At 38.8% G+C, this 13,950-nt stretch overlaps 1 pseudogene; it reads left to right on the forward strand.

Annotated features, from left to right (window-relative positions):
• Positions 1-594: 594 nt before the first annotated feature.
• LOC142456560 (guanine nucleotide-binding protein G(I)/G(S)/G(O) subunit gamma-10 pseudogene) lies at positions 595-1,147 on the forward strand (annotated as a pseudogene).
• Positions 1,148-13,950: the final 12,803 nt, after the last annotated feature.

Genomic DNA, 13,950 nt, shown 5'->3' on the forward strand with positions numbered 1-13,950 from the left:
CAGCCATCTAGCTCAGAAGCAACAAAGTCCACATGGAAGAAGCACACCAGCCTATGTGATCATGTGGTGTCAAAGGGATCAGGTATAAGGCATCATCAGAAACAAAAAATCTTACCATAGTGAATGAATGGGGAAGAGCAGAGTGGAGACCCAAAGTCCACTTGTCGACCACTGGAGATCCCCTTTCAGAGGGGTCTAGGGAAGGAGATGAGTCAGTCACGGTGCGATGTAGCACCGATGAAGAATACAGCTTTCCTCTAGTTCCTAATTGCTTCCTCCCCCACGCCCACCCCCATCATGATTCGAATAATACCTTGCCAGTCTGGCTAGACCAGAGGATGTACACTGGTACAGATAGGAACTGGAAACACAGAGAATCCAGGGCGGATGATACCTTCAGGACCAGGGGTGTAAGTGGCAATACTGGGAGGATAGAGGGAGAGTGGGTTGGAAAGAGGGAACTGATTACAAGGATCTACATGTGACCTCCTCCCTGGGGGATGGACAACAAAAAAGGGGGTGAAGGGTGACGTCGGACAGGACAAGATATGACAAAATAATAATTTATAAATTATCAAGGGCCCGGCAGTCGGGCGGTCCCTGCACAGCCCCTCGCCTGCCCGCGCCGCCGCCATGTCTTCCGGGCCCAGAGTGAACGCCCTGCAGCGCCTGGTGGAGCAGCTCAAGCTGGAAGCCAGCGTGGAGAGGATCAAGGTTTCTCAGGCAGCTGCAGAGCTTCAACAGTACTGCATGCAGAACGCCTGCAAGGACGCCCTCTTGGTCGGGGTTCCAGCAGGAAGCAACCCCTTCCGGGAGCCCCGATCCTGCGCTTTACTCTGAAGACTAGAAGAAGTTCGCTGAGGAATGCCTTCAAGGACGAATGGATGACTGCCTGCCTCCAAGTCGCAAGACATTTTTCTCTAGCCAAACAACTTTCAGCTATTTGAGACCTTTCCTGTGGCCTGGTACTATAGCCAACATTCTATAGAAATTGATGTATTTCTGTTCAATTAAGAAAGAGTAGATCTTTACAGAATAATGGCCTGGTTCTTTTGGTGAAGTGCATTACACTTAAGACAAACAAAAAGCTTGCCATCAAACTTACCCAAATACACCTTTTTCATAAGGGAATTGTTTTTCTATGCCTGGAGTACCATCTATGTTATATTTATTGGATATTTACATTTTAAAGAGGAAAGCATTTCTGTTAATTTTTTAAAATGGAGTATTTATAATTTTTCCTAAGGTCTTTATACCTTAACAAAATTTCCTATCGCATTTCTAAATGAAGATAAGCAAGTACAGGCAGTCCCCAGGTTTTGAACGAATTCCATTCCTAGGTCTGTCTTTCAGTTGAATTTTATCTGTGTCGGACAGTGAGGTTCATGTCTAACATTGCTTGGTCAAATGTTTGTCTTAGTATATAGTGTACTTTTCTTTGTATAACATTAAAGAAACACTTCCAGATAATAAAGCATCTTTGACATAATAATATAGTAAAATATAATAACGCTTTGATGCACATTGTAAAGTAGTTCCCACTTGTTATCATGAACCATTGTGTGCACCTTGAGTTTTTAATAATAGGCTTCCTAAGAATGGGTTGCAACAGTGGCCTACAATCGTAGGTGAATCAGTTCATAATCAAAAGGACTGCCTGAATAAAGATTTGAGGAAGAATAGGCTTTACTAAGTGATGCCTTGATTTTTCTAAACACAAAGAGCTTTATTTTTTAACACTAAACATGGGAGCTATTTCTTCTCAGATTAGTTGGAAAGAGTTACGTTGTGCTGTAAATTAGGTTGCCCTATCTTCTGTCTGAAGCAGATTTGGCTATTGTTTTAAATTCCTTTGATTTGGTTTGGGATACTTTTCAAAGAGTATTTTGTATTTGTGATAATCTTTGAGGGAATTGGAAATAAAATTTATGCTTAATTCATTTTCTATGACAAAAAAAAAATTATCAAGGGCCCATGAGGGAGAGGGAAGCCGGGAGGGAGGGGAAAAAAGAGGACCTGATGCCAAGGGCTTAAGTGGAGAGCAAATGCTTTGAAAATGATGAAGGCAATGAATGTACAGATGTGCTTTACACAATTGATGTATGTATGGATTGTGATAAGAGTTGTTTGAGACCCTAATAAAATGTTTAAAATTAAATTAAAAGAGACTTCAATAAATAAATAAAAATTTGGTCTATATGGAGCAACAAAATTTTTCAGAGAACGCAAAAATAGTGTTGTAATATATATTTTTAATTTCAACATAAGTACAATTTACAAATATAATACATTTAAAATTATGTATAGTATTATTCTATTCTTTGGCATATTTCTCATTTGAGTGAATTTTTCTTAGTAGATTGCTGTCATTGTTTAAAGGTCATGAAAGTTTTCACAAGAATTTGTTAAATTATATTTCACACACAAAATGGCGTTCAAAGTCTCAACACCTAATTGTGATTTTTCTGATGTCCACCACCCTTTATTTAACGTAGAAAAAACACATTCAGTCGCAGCATTAGTTCCTGGTAAGGACAGCATGTATTCCACAATTTTTAGTGCATTATTGTATGGAACATGGTTTGTTTCAAAATGATGAAATATTTCTAACCATTTTTTCCTCTATTGTGATTTTTGCTGATGCCCAAGATTTAACCTTTTCCGTATCAATATATATTTTAATAATGATACCTCATTAAAAAGATCATTTTCGGAAATATTGCTATATGGGAATTTTGAGTAATATGATCGAGTGATTTTTGCACATCATTCCAATTAAGTTCTTGTTTTAATGTAACCCAGTGAAAATGTTCAATATCATTATGATATGCCATCCACTCTTCTAAATAATCTATGTAGTTACTATAGAACTTATTAATGTGATTCAAGATATTTGCACGATTTATTGCACCTTGTTCTTCTAGCTGGCTTATACTATTATGGATAGTTAACAGAAGAAAATTATTTTCTAACCCCTCTTGACACTGAAATTTTAAATTATTAACTTCATTTGCTACTTCAATTACCAAAATTGTGTCACCTTCAATACATTTTATGGCATTTTGAAAAAGAGCTGCTTGATTGTGTACAAACTCTAGCCAAATTTTTGAAGATTCTTTTTCAAAAATCTTTTCTAAAATTCTAGGACATTTATCCTGTGATTGAAAGTTGGATTTCAAAGGATCGTATATTTTCAAAATTCTTTTGACAGCTGGCAAAAGAGCTAACCAGCGCGTTTTACTGTATCCAAGTATTTTCTAATATTCTACTTCTGCAGTTTCACAAAATTCTTTAAGCATTTCAACGTGCACAGTGTATATATAGAAATAAGAGTATATTTTAATAACAATATTTTCCACATCTATGGGCAATAAATCAGCAGCTGTTTGGCGTTATGTATTATGTGCACTGCACAACCAACACCAGTAATGTTTTAAGGTTTTTGTTTAATTTTTTTTAAATATTATTTGTACCTCTTATTGCTTTTCCTCCAAAATTTGCATTCGTGTTGTTTGCACAATATGCAATCATTTTATGTTTTAAATTGCTTTTTTCCAAAGTATCAATAATGGAACTGAAAATTATTTCAAAAGTTTCACTGGGCACAGAAACAAAATCTAAATTTCTAATTTTTATTCCAGTTTCCAAATAAAAAAATCTAATAATGGTTGGAAATAACTTTATATCCTTATGATTAGATGTGTCAGAAAATATAGATATAAAATAAATTTTTTTCTAGAGTTTTGTTTAATTCTGAAAATGCATATGGTCAAAAGTAACTTTAAGATAGCACTATTATGGGAGGATATTGGGATGATTTTTAAATTAGGAGAATGTGACTGGGATTCTTCTCCAACTCACAAAGTGAAGGTCTTCCTCCAGCCACAATCCTGGCCTCCCTGGCTGCTTTAATTATGAGCATGGAGAACTTGTCTGCTTTATCCCTCCAGGTCACACCTTTGCTTTCTAACACTTAATGATGTTTTGTATCGTAGATTTTCCCAATGAAACATGTGGCTTGATCTCTTGCCTGCTGCTTACATGAATATTGGTATGGATTCACACAAGATGAAATCCTTGACAACTTCCATCTTGTCTCCATTTATTATGATGTTTTTGATTGTGAGGGTTTTGTGTGTTTACAATTGAAATCCACACTGAAAGCTTCAGTCTTTGATCTTCATCAGCAAGTGCTTGAGGTCCTCCTCACTGTTGGCAAGCAAGGTTGTATTATCTGTGTATCACAGCTTCTTACTAAACCTTCCCATCTTGAAGCCACCTTCTTCTTCAGATTGTCCAGCTTCTCAAATTATTTGCTCAGCGTACAGATCGAATAAGTATGATGAAAAGTCGCAAGCCTGATGCACACCTGTCCTGATTTTGAGCCATTCCTCAAGGCCCATATGTAGTTGCAGCATGAGCACAACGAAATATTCTGCAGTTCTCGTTCTTCTCAATCTTATCCATAATTTGTTATGATCCACACAGTCAAATGCCTTTGGATAATCAAGGTAACACGAGTAAAGTCTTTCTGGTATTTTCTACTTTCAGACTAGCTCCATCTGAAACCAGCTATGCTTTCCCTCATTCCATAGCCTCTTCTGAATCCAGCTTGAATTCTGGCAGCTTCCTGTCAATAGATTCTCGCAACCATTTCTGAATAAGCTCCAGAAATATTTTCTTTCATAGGAAATCGATATTGCTCAATAATTTCTGTATTCTGAATGGTCATCTTGTTTTGAAATGGATTTAAACATGGATCTCTTTCCACTGGTTGGCGATGTAACTGACTTCCCAATTTCTTGGTCTAGACAGGTCAATGCTTTGTTCTGTCTCCCAGTATATTCTCCGTTGTTCTCTGCTGTAGCTCCCACTGCAGTCTAATTTTCTGCTGGATTCCACAGTTCGTTGCAACGAACACACAGAACTCACAAACGATGCTCCAAATTATGAGATTTATTATGGACATTAATAGGGTGAAATTCATGTGAGAAATGCTCAGGATACAGTTGTTCAGTCAGGATATGTTACACAGCTCCTTTAAGGTTGCTAGAAAAGCAAAAGGGCATTCCACATTGCCACCACATGCAACCCAAAGGCACTCCACTCCAGCTCCATGAGTCAGCAAACCCACCTCCTTAAGTTAAGTACTCAGCCCCAAACAATCAGCCTCACTTGCTATTTATGCATATGCAGGGAATCTACTGTTTGGCTCATGCTCTAGCTCAGCGGTTCTCAACCTGTGGTCGCGACCCCTTCAGGGGTTGATGACCCTTTCATATGGGTCGCCTAAAACCATTGGAAAACACATATTTCCGATGGTCTTAGGAACTGAGACACCGCTCCTCTATCCACCCACATGCAGATTCACCCATGAGTACCCAGCGTGAAGACTGTTACCCATGCTACACCAAGTTTCAAGACAAAATTTTATTTATTTGTAATTAGAAATAAATATTTCACAATATATAATTACATGTTGTTTTGTGATTGATCTCTATGCTTTAATTGCGTTCTATTTGTAACAATGAAAATATATCCTGCACATCAGATATTTTCATTATGATTCATAACAGTAGCAAAATTATAGTTATGAAGTAGCAATGAAAATAATGTAATGGTTGGGGTCACCAAAACATGAGCAACTGTGTGAAAGGGTGGCGGCATTCGGAAGGTTGAGAACCACTGCCCTTGGTCCTGATTATGCTTCTGTTCCTACACCATTTCTCCTCTGGTATCAAAGCTGTCCTCTTGGATCAAGGAGGTTCACTACTTAGGGAACTCATGATCCAAAGACATGCTTCATTCCTGGGTCTTGTTGGAATGAGATTTCCCCCAATAAAATGATTAAGAAAGAAAGCCTCTAGCTGGAAGAGCCATTCACAGAATTGCAGGCTTCCAGTGCTGCCCCTGCTGGTTGAAATATTTCAACATTTCCATCACTTCCCGGAGCCTTGCTTTTGGCTCAGGGCCTCCTGAGCTTGAACGTCTTCCTTCAGTACCAATGGTTCTTAGCTATCTGCTACCTCTTGAAATAACCTCATGTGAACCTGTACTCTTTGGACACAGTGACTCTGCGCATTCCTCCCACTGTCTTTTGATACTTCCTGCATCACTCAAGACTTTGTCTATGAAATCCTTTAATTTTGAAATTCACAAGGCTTGCATTTTTTTTCTTTCAGCATGAGATGCTGACAGTGCTCTTCTGTGTCTTTCTAATGCCAGGTCTTTGCACATTTTAATATAAAACTTTGTTTTGTCTTATCGAGCTTCCCTTTAGAAGTTATTCTTCATTTAATTCATTATTAGCATTTGCGTTGGCTGTTTGATGTTCAAGAGCAAGTTTCAGAGTCTCTTCTGACATCCACTTTGATCTTTTCTTCCTTTCCTGCCTTTTTAATGACCTTTCATTTTATTCATGCATGCTTATCGGGTCCATTAGTGTTCAAGGTATCACATCTGTTCTTGAGAAATTCTAAAAATTCTGATGGGATAAACTTAAGGATGCATTTTAGCTCTTGTGAACTTGTTTTAATTTTCCTCAACTTCAGCCTGAATTTTCATATAAGCAATTAATGTGTTCCACAATCAGCCCATGGCCTGGTATTGGCTGGTAAAATTGAGTTTCTCCATTGCCTCTTCAAGCAGATGTAGACAATTGGCAAACAGATTCCTGTGTATTTTCGCTGGTGAAGTCCACATTATCGGAGACAGATATTTGTGTTGTTGGGGGAAAATATCTGTGATAAAGGAGTTATTGATCTTTCAAAATTCTAAAATGTGATCTCCAACTTTGTTTCTATTACTAAGGCCATATTTTACAACTACTTTTCTTTTCTTTTGGTTTCCAGCTGTTACATTCCAGTTGCCAGTAATGATCAATGCATCTGGATTTCATATTTGATCAATTTCGGTCTGAAGAAGTTGATTGAGTTCTGCAGTTTTCCCATCACTAGCTTTAGTGGTTAGAATATAAATTCGAAAAGTAGTCGTATTAACTAGACTTCCTAATAGGTATATCGATACTATCGCATTACAGATAGTATTTGTACTTAATAAAATGCCTCTTTAAAAGAAGAATTGTGCCCTTCCTCTTGAGTTCGTCATTCCCAGCACAGTAAACCATAGGATTATCCAATTTAAAATGGCCAATACTAGTCCATTTCAGCTCACTAATACTCTGGATATCAATCTTTATGCAGGCCATTCTTTTGTCTAACTTTCACATTTCCTAGATTTATATTTCATAACTCCACATTCTGACTATTAATGGATACCTGCATCTCTTTCTTTTCCTTTTGAGTTGTGCTTCCTTATCAAAGGAAGGCCACAATGCTTTTCTGCATCCATATAATTATAGTTGACTCTACTTTGAGGAGGCAATTTTTCCCAAATTGAGTGTCTTCCAATCTGAGGATTTCATCTTATGGCATTATATCTGACGACTTTTTTCAGATTTTTCAGATGAGGCTGTTCATAAAGTTTTCACTGGCTAATCCCTTAGAAGTGGATAGTCTATTTTTCCCTCTTAGTCTGTTCTTAATCTGGAAACCTGCTCCACTGAAACCTGTTCACCCAAGGTGACTATGGCAGTTACATAATCTGTTGTCAACTTGAGACTATTAAGAGTGAAGGGTTGGTGTTTAGCCTGTCGATCAGGATGCAGCTTGATAACCTTATCTTGAGGCACTTAGGAGATATATAGCTTACTGGAGGTGGGACGCTCACTCACTCCCTGGGAGACATTCCTGCTGACAAGACACATGGAGCTAAACTAGAGCCCTGGAGCTAGAAATGCCACGTGGAGACCCTTGCCAATGTTGAGATGTTTCCACTGCCACTGGATCTGCAAGACTTCCCACCCACTGGTCTGTGATCTTCCTGCATTTGGTGTCATTGCATGTGTTGCATGAGTCTGAAGAGGAATTTATAGATTTGTATCAGATATATGGGCTAATATCGAACTTATGGACTTCATATGGACTAGAGTGGGATGTTTTTTCAATATACAATTGCTCTTGTATGTAAAATTCTTTCTTATACACATATGAGTGTCTCTGATTTGTTTCTCTAGTCAACCCACATGAACACAGTGACTATTCTGGTATTTAAATACTAGTGATACAGTTTCTGAAATCATAGCAACATGCTAGCCACGACAGTACAACAAAATGATAGACACATGGTGGAGAGCTACTATCCTTTTTCTTTTTAAATATCAGGCTTTCAACAATTTCAAGAAGATACCTAAGAGAGGAATTGGTGGCCCATATGGTAATATCTAACAACATAGAATCATTATATGAACCAGTAATCCCATCCTTAGGTATACTCCCAAATAATTGAAAAGCAATATTAAAAAATTATATATGAATGGGCATAGTAGCACTATTCACTTCCAAAATGGAAGAAATGCATATATCCAATAACAGATGAACAGCTGCACATAATTAGTACATAAAGCAGTCTTGATACACGCTATAACATAAGTAAACACTGGAATAATATAAATTAAAGATATCACTCATAAAGATTGCATAATGTATGAGTTCATTCTATAAAATGTCTGATAGGGATCTCTAGAGACAGGAAACAGATTCGTGTCTCAGTTAGAGTACATGGGGAGTGATTGCTATGGGGCCAGGGGTTTCTTTGGGGGATGATGAAAATGTTAAAATTGACTACCACCAGTACTGTGCACTTAAACTGGATGGATTGCATAGTATGCAAACTATATCTTAATAGAGCAGTTGAAGATGTATTTATTATATAATGGCTCACATTATGGTGGGTTTGTAAAAAATCATTTTATTGGGGGCTCTTACAGCTCTTACAACAATCCTTACATCCATTGTGTCCATCACATTTGTGCATATGTTGTCAACATCATTTTCAAAGCATTTTCTTCTACTTGAACCCTTGGTATCAGCTCCTCTTTTTTCCCCTCCCTCCCCCACCCTCATAAACCCTTAATAAATTATAAATTATAAATCACTGTTATTTTCATATCATACACTGCTTGCTGTCTCCCTTCACCTATGTTTCTGTTGTTTGTCCCTCAGGGGTTGGGGATGTTGATAATTGCAATCAGTTCTCCCTTTCTCTACCCCACCCCATTCCCCCTCCCCTCATTATATTGCTACTCCCATTACTGTTCCTGAGGAGTTTATCTGTCCTGGATTCCGTGTGTACAGAGCTCTTATCTGTACCAATCACATTAGGTTTGTATGGATAGTGTTCATCTAGAAAGTACTTGGCCTACCTCATCAATGGTGTGTGGACCTTTTTAATGTCACCTTTTCTCCTTGCACCAAAGCCTGGCATGCTTACGGCATGCCATAGTTGAAACCATTTACCATGTGGTTAATATCACAATCTACAAGATGGAAGGGATTGCTGATCTACTCCTAACCCACAAAGTCCTCCTCCATCTCACAAAACACACCCAATTACACCGATTGCAGGAGGAAAGCCGAATCAGTGAATGAGTAAGCATCTCAGCGCTGGCAGGGGTCTCTACACGGCTGCTCCAGCACACAGGGCTGCATTGGGGTTGGTCCATGTGGCCTTTCCTCCAGGATATCTTGCAGGAAGTAAGCCTTGCAAGCTGAAGCAGGGAACTGCCTAAGGCAGCTGCACCCTGGTCCCACCATCAGAAAGCAAGAGACCTGAGAACTAGAAAGGGGAGGCTCACCGAGCCATTTCCTCTCCGCCCTTCAATTAACCCCACATATGTTTATCAGCCAGGTTGGCACAATAAACTTTAACTATCTCACCATTCAAATTTACTGTTTGAGGAAGAGAGCTGCAAAAGTGACAAAGGTTCATGAGCTAGAAAAATAAGTGCAACATTATGCTTACTGATCTTCTTATTGCTGTTGCTATAATCACAATACTAGTGTTAGATGCATGTCAGTGTACAAATGGCTTTATCCTTTGGCCATATTCATTCTGGGTTTTTATTTTCCTCCTCAAAACAATTTGCAAAGACAATCCCATTAGATTAGTGTAACCATACACCCTGGTTTGCCTGGCACAATCTCAGGTTCTATCCATTGCCCTGGTATAATTATTAACAGCTCTCCATTTCCTCTCCAGAAATGGTCAAGTTTGGGAGAAAATTACATAGCTATCCTCCATAGATTCTCAATGATAAAAAAGAAGTCCTTGGACAGATCCGTTTAGAAAATGATGAAATGTTGAACATTTACAAGACACACCCAAACATCAAACTCACTGCCATCAAGTTGATTCTGACTCATAGGGACCCCATAGGACAGGGTAGAATGGCCCTGTGAGGTTCTCAGCCTCTAACTCTTGACGGTAGTACAAAACCCTGCCATTTTCCCACTGAATGGCTGGTAGTTTCAAACTGCCGGTATTTCAATTATCAGGCCAACAAGTAACACGAGCAGGTCACCTAGAGCACACACAAACATGTGAAAAGTCATATAGTAAAGAAACGTGTTCATGTTAGATTAACTTGATGTTTTCCTACATTTGTTTCATTATGGAACTTCCTTTTTCTTATAATGCATATTATCATCCTGTGGAACACATTTCAAACCAATGTAATAAATAGCCAGAAATTGTCAAGGCCAGATTATTGTCTAATAGAGTTCTTCCACAGAAAAGTAACAATTACTTTTTGTCGTTATCCACCACCCCCTCACTTATTGACTATATCCTTATGTTACATTCACTATTCAGCCACTTTGTGCATTAATGATGCCTGGCTGGCAGTAATGAGCTCCCAGGAGTGAGGCGACAGTAAAGTTGGCTTTAATGGCTAAGGTCATGTGTCAATGGGGCTGAGTCATGATGGTCAGTGGTGTGTCAGTTTTGTGATCTGCTTTGGTCACTCTCCATTCTCACACCATGGAGATTTTTGCATAAGGATCTGGTTTGGGGACCAGGTGCAGTGAAGAGTGGGCTCAGAAACACATCATCTTTAGCTACTACTTCTCTTCTGATTGTCCCACACTGCAGCAGCGCCATCAACAGACATCCATGCAAGAAAATGTTTGCCTTATATTAGTAATCATAAAACCTAGGTTTTAGCTTTGAAACTCAAATGCAATTTAGTTAATGCCAGTAAACATTTATCAGGTTTTTTTCAATACATCAAGCCCTGGTCTAGCCCCGATATGGCAAAGACCACCAATAAGGAATAGTCCTTATGCCCGCTCTCTGCCATTGAGTCATTCTGACTCAGTGACCCTGTAGGACAGAGTAGAGCTGCCTTGTGGGTCTAATCTTTAAATGAGTAGATAGCCTCATTTCCCTCCCTCTTAATAGCTGGTGGCTTTGAACAGCTAGCCTTGCAGTTAGTAGTCCAGCACCTAAACCACTACACCACTGGGACTCTTGGTATAAGTGAAGTGTTATTAAAATACCAAGAGGGGCCTGTTTGCTTCTCACTAAGGGTAATGAAAAGGATTTTACCGGAAAAAAAAATGCTACGTGAATAGAGCTTTGAAAAAGAAAAAAAAAAAAAACTTCTGACAAAAGCTACAGAGATAGTTTCCAGGCAAAGAGAATTGAGTGTACAAAGATACAATTTCAGTAAAATTCATGTTCTATGCTGCAGGACAGAGGAGGGTGCCAGGGGTAATTATATGCTTGGAAGTATACTCGAGAACCAAATATGAATGCTTTTAAATGCCACTTCAGGAGTTTAAAGAAATCGTTTATGATGCTCACTGCCTGACATGGGTGGTGTGCATTGCATTGACCAACCAATGCTTAGACATCCTGCTGGGACACTTTCTTTCTTTTTTTTTTTTTTAACAATTTATTGGGGCTGATACAATTCTTTTCACAGTTCATACATATACATACATCAATTGTATAAAGCACATCTGTACAGTCTTTGCCCTAATCATTTTTTTCTCTTTTCTTCTTTTACATTTTATTAGGGACTCCAACAACTCTTACCACAATCCATACATATACATACATCAATTGTATAAAGCACACCCATACATTCCCTGTCCCAATCATTCTCAAGGCATTTGCTCTCCACTTAAGCCCCTTGCATCAGGTCCTCTTTTTTTTTCCCCCCCTCCCTCCCTTTTCCCCCTCCCTCATATGCCCTTGGTAATTTATACCTCGTTATTTTGTCATATCTTGCCCTATTCGGGGTCTCCCTTCCCCCCTTCTCTGCTGTCCCTCTCCCAGGGAAGAGGTCACATGTGGCTCCTTGTAATCAGTTCCCCCTTTCCAACCCACTCACCCTCCACTCTCCCAGCATCGTCCCTCACGCCCTTGGTCCTGGAGGTATCATCCACCCTGGATTCCCTGTATCTCCAACCCTCATATGTCCTGCTGGGACACTTTCATCGCTGTGCTAACCTCCCGCCAAAGAAACGAAGATGGTGAGTCAGCACCATGGACAAGTGCGTTTGGTCACTCCCTTTTCGTGAAATAGCTGCTGTGAACTGTTTAGGAGTCGACTCTGTTATTTTAGCAATAGCTTTTGTTTGAGAGAGAGAGAGAGAGAGAGAGAGAGAGAGAGAGAGAGAGAGAGAGAGAGAGAGAGAGAATGATAACAACAGAATATATTTACAAAAGGGAATTTCCTTTTGGGGTAAAAATATACACAGCAAAACATACACCTGCACAACAATTTTTATGCATACAGTTCACTGACAAGGATGACAGACGTTGCACGTGTCATCCTCACTATCTCTGTTTCTATTGTTTCTCCCCCATTAAAAGGCTATATCTGTCCTTCTCCTCTCCCTTTTGTTTATATCAGATGAACTTGTTTGTCAGTGAAGACTGCAAGTGTATTTCAATTTTACTTTCCCTCCTCTTTTTTTTAAAAAAAAACTACTCAGACCATATTTCAGTTTGATGAATAAAGACTCTGGAGGGATTTTTCTTCTTTTTTTTATAAAGAAATATACTATATATATTTACACAGCCCACGTCAAGAAATGAAATCAACAACAATATCCTGTTAAATGCTCCATATATGTGGGTCTTTTTCTCCCCTCTTCCCCATCGACCTTCCTTCCCCACTTAACAACCTATCCCTCCCTCCCTTTGTTACTGCTCCTGTCCCTGACCTCCTCTTAGACATCAAAGCCTTGCCTATTTGTATATAAACCACATTTTTCTTCTTATTTCTCCCCCTAATAACAAGGGTCTGATGAAATATTTATCTTTGGAAGATTGACTGAGTTTGCTAAACATAGTGTTCTCTAGTTTTGTCCGTGTCTCAGCCTGTTGGAGCGAGATGTCGTCCTTTTGTTCCCTCTGACACTCAGCGTGCTCCTTTGAACATCAGAGTCACTGTGGTCATTTCATCCACATGGAGGCCATTCTTCAACTGGGCACCAGGTTCAAGGTAGACATTCTGCATTTATTGAGCTTGATGCTATTTCATTTCACAGTGACTTCATGGGAAAATACCAGCTCGAATTTCAAAAGCTGTTTCCAGAAAATAAAATGGGGGTGTCCCTCCAGTCTCAATATGCCCACTAAGTCTGGTTTAAGAATTTGAAGTTTTGTTTGATGATTTTCTTCCTTTCAATCTATTGGATCCCTAGAGGCGATTTATTTTTGTAGTTTGAATGTCATTGGCTAGGTTCCCATTTACATAAGGAATAATTATCCTTGTATTTGAAATTAAATGCAGTTTAAAAATATATTTTAATTTAGTTTATGCATTCACAGACATTTTCAAATGAGTCTGTCCAAACTATTTTTAAATCATTTTACTGGGGTTCATACAGCTCTTATGACAATCCATAAATACGTCTAGTGTGTCAGCACATTTGTACATATGTTGCCATCATCATTTTCAAAAAAGTTCTTTCTACTTGAGCCCTTGGTATCAGCTCCTCATATTTTCCCCTTGCTCTCCCACCCTCCCTCATGAACCCTTAATAATTAATAAACTTTTTTCATGTCTTATAACCACCATTATCTCCCTTCATCCAC

The sequence above is a fragment of the Tenrec ecaudatus genome, chromosome 9 (assembly GCF_050624435.1).
Source record: "Tenrec ecaudatus isolate mTenEca1 chromosome 9, mTenEca1.hap1, whole genome shotgun sequence".
Classification (NCBI taxonomy): domain Eukaryota; kingdom Metazoa; phylum Chordata; class Mammalia; order Afrosoricida; family Tenrecidae; genus Tenrec; species Tenrec ecaudatus.